The sequence below is a fragment of the Camellia sinensis genome, chromosome 4, assembly GCF_055761805.1.
Source record: "Camellia sinensis isolate YWXY chromosome 4, ASM5576180v1, whole genome shotgun sequence".
NCBI classification, from domain to species: domain Eukaryota; kingdom Viridiplantae; phylum Streptophyta; class Magnoliopsida; order Ericales; family Theaceae; genus Camellia; species Camellia sinensis.
Genome location: NC_138964.1, coordinates 7,829,820 through 7,839,407, shown reverse-complemented (window position 1 = coordinate 7,839,407; position 9,588 = coordinate 7,829,820). Strand labels below are relative to the sequence as shown.

The 9,588-nt window shown below is 30.3% G+C and overlaps 1 long non-coding RNA gene across 1 annotated transcript; it reads left to right on the top strand.

The window, feature by feature from the left end:
• The first annotated feature begins 4,221 nt into the window (after nt 1-4,221).
• Nucleotides 4,222-4,996, top strand: LOC145823251 (uncharacterized). Its single transcript, XR_014365521.1, has 3 exons — nt 4,222-4,357; nt 4,476-4,620; nt 4,709-4,996. It is a non-coding gene; the product is annotated as an uncharacterized LOC145823251 (long non-coding RNA).
• The last annotated feature ends 4,592 nt before the right edge of the window (nt 4,997-9,588 follow it).

The following is a 9,588-nucleotide window of genomic DNA, read 5'->3' as shown; positions in this document are numbered from 1 at the left end:
AGGTTCTTTGGTTCTGGTGTGTAGCATTTGGTAAATGTGTTTTATGATTTTTTTATGCATAATTTGAGGATTAATACCATTTTCCATCCTTTTCTTTGTCTTTGTTTTGATTGCTTCCAGTTTCTTATTCATGCTTTACAAGCTAATGTCAGTCTGGTTTATTGATATTCTGGTGGTTTTATTTTCAATTGGTGGGGCAGAGGTCAGTCTATTCTTCATGTTACAATTTTTTTTGTATACATGCTCACTTTAAACTAATAAATATTTAGCCTTACTTATTCCTAAGAGGAAAAAAATAAAAATCTTATCATCCTAAAAATTGTGGAATAAAAGTTTGTTTCTCTTTTCTACAATCTGCCTCTTCTCTTGTGTATAGACTTGCATATTTATCTACCCAAATTTCTTGCCATATTTGTGTGTGTGCATATATGTTGTTAGTAAGTTGCAGCTCTCTTCTGGTTTTTTCCCCGCATGTCCCTATGTAGCTAGGACCTTACTGATTTACTGCTATGTTTGATACTTTGCATTTGCTGGAAACTGGAATAATATCTAATAAGACTGTAATTTATGTTTCTTTCTCTTCTCCTTAAGTTTCTTTGGACGCATGTAATACTACCACCCTCAGATGTCTCCTTGTTAAACAGGACTGTCAATTGGTCCAGGCAAACCCAAAGGCCACTTGTTTGGCCCAATCTTTTCCTGGCTGAGCCTAACTTAGTTTGGAATGGGCTGAGCTTAGGCTATGCCAACTTCAGCTGGAACTTAATCACAATCTGCTCAAGAATATGACTTTAAAGTACTTTCTTATATATATGTAAATATTGTCTGTTTAATTAACAAAATCACGTGTTGATTGAGATTCTTGAGATTTAATATAGCTAATTTGCAAGGTTTTCAAACCTTTGGGCTTCTTGAAAAGTTGGGAAGTGTTATGTTACTAATAATTTTGAAGAAAAATTAAACAACACAATTGAACATTGGGCTAGCCTGAAGCCTATTGCATAAAATGGGCTTAGTTCAGGCGAAGAGATGTTTTCTTATAAACTTGTCTTGAAGTGAGCAGAGACTTTTGAACATTAGAACATCAGTTTGCAACATACTTGCATGGCTAGAGGCAGTGCATGCCTCAAATACAATGAGGGTCTCCAGTTTAGGGTTCAACTTATACACAACTCTTAATTTGAGACATGGTTCTCAGAGGTCTGAACTTGTCTTGAAGTGACCTTAGACTCATGGACATTAGAACATCAGTTTATAACATGCTTGCATTCTTGAAAAAGAAATGGGTTTGTTTATCTCAAATTTTCTTCTCATTTTGAATGTTGTACCTCATAGTCTCATTGTACTTGAAGGGTTTGCAAACTTGTTTGGTGGCTTTCTTATCGAGGTATGCATGTTGTTGATTATGAACTTAGTGTAGGTTCCACTGTAAAGGGGATACGCTTTCTTGAGAAAGAAACTGAAAGCAGCTGAGCAATGGTTTATCAGTGCACTTAAGAGAATATAAATGCATGAAAAAATTGTGATGGAACTGTTTTTTTTTTTTTTTTAAATCTTCTAAATGCTTGTATATGTATGTCTGGCTATATTTTGCTTAAAACTTTATACTGGTTCCTTGTCTTTATGAAGCAAATTTCTTATTTCTCTTGAAATGAGAGTTGAAATTGGGTTAAGCATAGGTTTTTATGTGTGTTTGCATGTGTAAAAGTGAGACTATTCATGAGGTCAGTGTGAATTGGCAAAAGATCAGCCTTGGTGAAATATGACAACTCCATCCAATAGGTGAACTTGCTTTGCTCTTTGTGCAACCAACTAAACCTGGCAAATCAAAATTTTACTCCGTTCATGGAGGTATGGAAAAATAGCTTAAGTCATTAGTTTGCTACATGGACATAAAAGAAGATTGTAAATTAAATTATTAGTTTGAGAGGATGAGTTGACCTAAATGGTAGGCAATGGCCCTACAAATTAATTCAGCCTGATGTTAGTAACAGAGTTGTTTGATAGTGGAAATATATGTAAATAGCTTCATACTTTGCCTTTAGTTATGCATCATTCAATTGCCAAACAGATAGACTTACTGGGAAATAAGTATGAAGTTAGCTAAGAGACTGTATTTTAAGGTGGCAAGAGAACATTAATATTCTAGCTAGACAGATTGATGGTGCTGAAGCAGCTAGCTGTAAGTGATTGAAGCTTTTGTGGGTCGTATTGCTATCTTCATTTTGCCTTTTTCTTGGGACAGCCTTATAAAGAGTGCTTCTCCTTCAGAATTTTGATACAAGTACCAGATCCATTTAACAATGGGCATGATGTGAACTAATGGTTGCCTCCTGTTAGGTTCTTTGGGGAACCTTAATTCATTTTTTTATATTTGAAAGTGGAATAACCATTAAAAAGAAATAATAATAATTATTGTGGTCCATGAGCCTAGTTTCAACCATTAAAAAGAAATAATAATAATTATTTGAACTAATGGATTATTGTGGTCCGTTGGCAATTTACATTGTTGAGACTTGGATTAGTTTTCTTATACTGCACTATTGTTGTGGAACAAAATGTTTGACTAACTTGGATATTAGCTGTTTTAAGTACTTAACTTCGAGTGAAAATATTTAAATAGGAAACTTTGACAACTTAGCAACTCTTTCATAATAGAATATTTAAAAACATTTTAAATTTTAATTAATAGAGCATTTTAGCATTCTAGAAAGACTAGAATGACATAATTAGTTGTAACAATAAATAAGAAATAACTGAATCCATAATCAATCAAAGTTTCTAAGTATGTACAGTTCCTAAACAAGTCCTATGCTTAAAACTATCGAGTCATCGACATTTAATTGATGTGGATTTATTTTTCCTCTCCTGTTATGTGCATAAAGTGTTAAAAAGTGTTAATGCATCAGGTGTTAAGAGTTATTACATCTTAAATTATGTTGGTCTAAATTACTCCTCTTGTATTTTGTGAAGCCTCGGATGCTTGAATAAGAAATGCATCTTTTAATTGGGACTTGGAGTATCAAAATGAATATATAGCTTTCAATCGGATGTAAGTTAATTGAACCTGACTTTAGCTGTTGAGCTTTTATAGTTTGGTTTTTTTGTTGATGATGCAACTTCCCATGCTGTTGTCTTTTGATAATCTCAGTTGACTGAATTGCATTTATCACTGTATCTTTAACTATATCTTTGATAATCTAATTGACTATTCTTGTATTTAAGGAGCCTTGGGTGCTTGAATAATAAATGCTTCATTTACTTGGGATTTGTAGTATAAAAAAGAATATCAATATTAGTGTGATGCGAACTAATTGAGCCTGAGCCTGAGCCTGACTGACTTAGCTGCTGAGCATTTTGTGTTTGTTTCTTTGTTGATGATGCAATCTTTGCTTTTCCATTTATTGGAGGGTGTTGGCTCATGATAAACCCAGTTGACTAGATTGCGTTTTTGCTTAGGTGTGATGTAAATCTATTACTGTCTACTCTGTGCACACGTTCAATTCAAACTCGTGAAGGGGTTATTGTTAAAGCTTTGGATTGTAATGCTGTTGTTGCAAGTCAGGATGCTTTGGTAAAGACTATTTATGCTAGGCTGTTTGATTGGTATGCTTGTTATTAATGTGTTGTCAGTAGCTTTTTATTTTTCCTGATTCGAAAATTCGTTGTGGTTGCTTGATGACTATGCTTGTGTGGCTTCTACATTTGTTTCTTTTAGGCTTGTTGAGAAGATTAATAGGTCTGTTGGGCAAGACAAGGATTCTCAGATACAAATTGGAGTCCTTGACATATATGGATTTGAATGCTTTAAAAGCAACAGTTGAATTTTTTTTCTCATAAATGTTTTTTAAATTACTTCTACTCACGTTTTTTCATTTTTCATGCAGTTCAGTAATTAATTTTTGAATGTTGTCTGTTTTTTGTTATTGTATTTGGGAGGAAACATTCAACTCCTTCAATGAAGAGAAAAGAGGAACAAAGAGAGATGGTATTTTAAAAACAGACAGTTTAAATAGAAAATATATCCAAAATGATGTGTTAATGATATTTGTGTAGCCCTAAATGCAAAGATCATTTTTTTTTTAATCTCATCAGCACTTTACATTAAATTGATCACAATATAAAAAATTACTGAATAATTGTCTTTGTGGGCCATTAGCTTAATTTGTATATATTATTTGTAGTCATTATTTTCAAATATTGAGTGTCATGGTAATTTGTAGATTTCAAATGGAAGATTGGTCAGGACTTGGTGCGCACATCAAAAATCAGTGACTTGCTTGACATTTTCCAGCGATGATTCATTTCTTATTTCTGGTTCAGAAGATGGCATGATCATTATTTGGCCTATGATCGGGTAAAAAAAGTGAATCTTCGTTTCTTCAACAATTTAATGTTTGTATTTGAATGTCGTTTAGTTTTATTTTTCAGGAAAAATAAATAACTGACTTTGTAATCACATTGTTCGGTGGAAGTTTGGTAGACGAGACAGATTGTTGGACTGTGGCTTTAAAACTAAATTTTTCGTTGGAGCTTTCATCCTCTATAACGGGCCTATTAACTGCATCAAGTGACTCAAGTTCAATTTTTTTATCAAGCTCCCTCGATGGCAAATGCAAGGTTACTTAATTATGTTAAATGTTTCATAATAATATCTTCCTAGCATGAGTATTTTTGTTTCTCGAAATGACTTATTTTCGTATTGTAGGTATGGGACCTTGTTACTGGAAGACTTTTACAAACTCGAGCTTTTCCACTGCCAATTACTGCAATAGTTGTTGATCCAACAAAGATGAAGTTATTTTCTGGTGGTATAGATTACTAGTGGATATTTCTTTTTTGTATATAGAGGACATCATTTTTGTATGATTATCTGTTTGTATGGAATTATTATTTTGGGCTGGATTATATATGGTTTGTATAGAATTTGATGTTACAAGACCAAATTTTTGGATGGTTGAAAATGAAATAGAAATAGACATATGTATTGTTTTGTGTATATAAAGGGTACAGGTTGCACGAAATAAATACAGGTTATGCAGAAATTAATAATAATAAAAAAAATAACACTAAATAAAGTTTTTGGTGACTAAATGTTTAGTAGCCAAAAAAACAAAATAAAACTTGTTGGCTACTAAAAATTTAGAAGCCAAAAACAAACCAAAGATTTTTTGGCGACTAAAAATTTAGTAGTAAAAAATATATGAGACTTTAGGCGACTAAATAGTTTAGTAGCTAAAAATAAATATGAAAATTAATTTTTTTTGGTGACTAAATATTTAGTAGCTAATAATAAATGATACTTTGGGCGACTAAAAGTTTTAGTCGCTGAAAATGAAATTAATTTTATTTGAAAACTTTTGGCGACTAAATATTTAGTCGCCAATTTATGACTTTTGGCTACTAAAAAATATTTAGTCACCAATACCTCGTACTTTTCCCTACTAAAACATTAGTAGCCATTTATAGGACTTTTGGCGACTAAATTTTTTTTAGTCGCCAAAACCTTCCCGGACCGTTTTCCCGCAACAAATCTAGTGACCAAATTATTTAGTCGGGAAAAGACTTCAGCGACTAAAAACCTTACTTTTGGCGACTAAAACTTTAGTCGCCAAAAATACATTTTCTTGTAGTGGATTTACCCAACAAATAAAGATAGAAAGGACCCAAAAAAAAAGATGGGAAATGAAGAGAAATAAGAGAACGTTAGTTTACAACACAAATTTCTTATTTGTTTACATATCAATACATAAGGGTGGTTTGTTTTCAGAATTAGGTTAAGTAAGATTGTTAGTGTGGGAATTATTAGTGAGAAAATTAAAAAAAATTATATTTATTTGATGACTATTAGACTAGTAAGAATTCATATTATGTACTTCTAGGGGATTAACTATATACAAATTTATAAATACCCTTTCGTACTTTTAATATATTTTAATATTAAAAATATATTTTATAAATATTAAAATTATATTTAATATTAAAACTTAAATTTCATAAATATATTTTTTTGGTATTATATTATTTTTTTCGTATATTTTAGTATTATACTATTATATTTTAATATTAAAAATTATTATATTATGAATTTTGTTTTTTTTTAATTATTATATTTTATATTATAAATTATAAATTAGGATAAATTACAAATACTCCCCTGAGGTTTGCTTAAATACAGATTGCCCCCTATGGTTTGAAAAATTACAAATACCAGATTGTCAAAAAAAATTATTTAACAGAATTAACTAAAAAATAAAATTCATTATTGTTCTCCTATACAATAATAAAATTATCTAAATTATTAATTGAAACATATTTCTAACATTATTAAAAACTATTAATTGACTTCATGATTAATTAATAAAAGAGGCGATTTGTTATGAAATTAGAAATTTTAGGGGGTAGAATATAATTTTCAGAACCACAGGGGGTGATTCGTATTTTAATCAAATCTCAATGGGTGTATTTGTAATTTACACTATAAATTATTATACTATGAATTATTATATATTTTTATATTTTGGAAAATTATTATATTTTAATATAAAAAATTATTATACTATGAATATGAATAAGGGCAATATGGTCATTTAATATCTAGTCCCAAGGGATTCATTTTCTAATATCATCTCTTTTACCTGATTACCAATCCCATGGTGAGAGGCTCATAGGATAATTTTGGGGCTCATAGTCCCTTGCCCTAATTTCAAAACGCAACAAAGTATTAACAATTCTAACACACTATGAAGCTCAATCCCAAACCTGACTTCTGAAAACAGACTAAGTACTTACAGACAAAAACCTTAACATTCATGAAAAAGCATAGACATCAGAACTTGCATTGTGAGAGGATTTTATAAATGTTCAAAACATTATACTTTGTTTCTGTTTGGCAGCATCGTTTGCAAGACCCACAACATAACAACTATAAAAAAAAAAAAATACAACTGCGTGCTATGAGTGGTTTGGTTGAGTTGAGATTGAGAAATTTACCGAATTATAAATCTTTTAATTTTGTTGGTTGAGAAATTGTACATGCTTCGGTTCGTTGTTGTTGATTTTTTGATTTAGTGTAAAGGAAAAAATAAATGATGAGAGTATCTTGTTTTCTTACAATTAAATAATCACAACATAAAAGTAGCTTAATACAATATTTCGGTCAGTATTAGCATAAAAATTTTGTCAACAGAAAAAAACCGTATATTATAAAAAAATAATTAAAATTAAAATTTTAGTCATTCTAAAGAAGTCAATTTAGTGCACCGATTTTTCGTAGTTGCACCTTTACACACAGAGTTGGGTCAATACATCGATTTTTCTTACACTCCTGCGCACTCAAAGGTGGAGAAAGTTGAATCCTTGATCTCCTAATGAGGTACAAAGACTTGACTAAATGGGCCAACCTTCTGGGTTTTGAAAATCAAAATCTACCACTATACGGAGTTTGTCCAGACACATTAAATTTTTTTTAAAAGAAAATTACATTATTATTTGATGTTGAAAATTTTAACTACGTAATTTATAAAACAGTTTTGAAATTTTTTCAAAGTCATGAATCATATGGTCAAATTAATTAAATGTCATTGGTTTTCAGCATTTTTTTTTAATATTAAACGAGAGTCGAATATGAATTTTACTCTACAACATCTCTTATATATTATTAGATCTAATAGACCGATTTCATTTCTAGTATACTGCAAATATAATCTCTATAATATAAGACGTCACAATAGTAATTTTGCATCATTATTTCAGCAGTAGTAATTTAAATTTAGAGATTTGCCATCTCTAAATATACTTTGTTGAACACAAGAAAGCAAATTTAGAGTAATAATAATATTATTATTTATTATGATAAAACAAAACAAAAACATCTGAAGGTGTCGAAAGCTGTGACATTAATTCTTTAGATTCAAAATTCTTTGTCTGATAGGGACAGATGTCAACCGTTGAGCAGAGAGGCATGTGAACAAACACATGGCTACGTAATTCGAGCTATGTCAGCTATTAATAAAGAAATATTAGATTAATATGTACTAGTATTTATCATATCATCAAATATATTATGCCCATACTACCTCCCATGTGAATTTGATCATGTATAATAATTTCGCAATAACCTTATCGTGGCTATGTATGTTTGTATGTAGAGCCAAATCAAGCACATAGCTTTCATAGTGTGCGGCGTCATTTTTATACAAGTGGGATGGATAAGGATTTATTTAAAAATTAATATTTAAACCCTTACCATGTAATCTAATCACAATCTTAAATTTTCATGGATTTAGGAGGTATGTGATTTATTATCAAAAATTACATTTGTCGTTTATTCATTTTATGAATAAGTGTGATTCGATTATATAGTTATTAATGTCTAGTTAATTTAATTTTTTAATTGAATAAAATTCTTGTCATATTTTACCTGTTTCAAAGTGAGTTCCAATAAGAAGTACAACATAACTTTAAGACGCAACAAGATCTTCAAATCTGTTTTGATACTAGTTCACCAAGTCCACTAATTTAACCATACCATGTGTATAAATAATTTAATAATGTCCCAAAAAAAAATAGTAATGAAATTTATAAATGACAAAACACCACTAATTGAACACATAATTACATGATGTTTCGGACCCTTGTAATAATTTTTCCGTCTCCAATAACAAAACTATGTATGTCGACAGCACTAACTTTGCAGGTAGATATGGTGCTTCCAAAACAATAATAGTCTGGAATGGATATAGCTGATTTTATCCACCTTGATTCGTTAAATAAAAGATAAAGTTGGTCTTATTCATCTCTTTTATACTCTCATAACATCGAGCAAGGATCCTCTAGAGTTTTTTTTTCCTAAAGTTTCCTAGAGTGGTGCATTGTGTGGTTGAGATTTAATGACAAGTCACATCAATTTTTCAGCATTAAATCTCAACCATACAATACACCACTTTAGAAAACTTTAGGAAAAAAATACTCTAGAGGATCCTGGGTGCATAACATCACATGTACAGTAAATAAATTCATATTGTCCCTCCCTCCTCTTAAATCCATGCATAATAAGAAGAGACATGTAACATTGAACCAAAAAAGGTAGACCACACAACATAATTAATGTTGTTAAAATTTTAATTATCTAATTCGATCAGTAAATTAATGGTGATTAGAAAAAAGTTAAACGAGATTGCATTTAATATAACCAATTTCCACAATATTTTGTTCCCTCACAATGCTAAGAACAAATAATTAAAACACAAAAATGAGTCACATAATGTGTAATGATAGACTGAGATTTTTTGAATGCGAATTATTTCAAATTTGGGTTTTACCCAACCTTCAGCATTGGTTTCATTCCAACTATTCATTATATTTTCTGTGATTCATTCCGCATTTCTAACATTAATGTTTGGTCAAATTACACTAACAATCCTTATAGTTTGGAACTTGTGTCACTTTGGTCCCTGACCTTTTAAATATGATACATTTGACCTTAAATTTTGAATCTTGTTTCAAATAAGGACAATTGAAGATACCATTGTTTAGTTTCAAGGTCAAAATCGTCAATTTAATAAAATATAAACTAATTTGACAAAA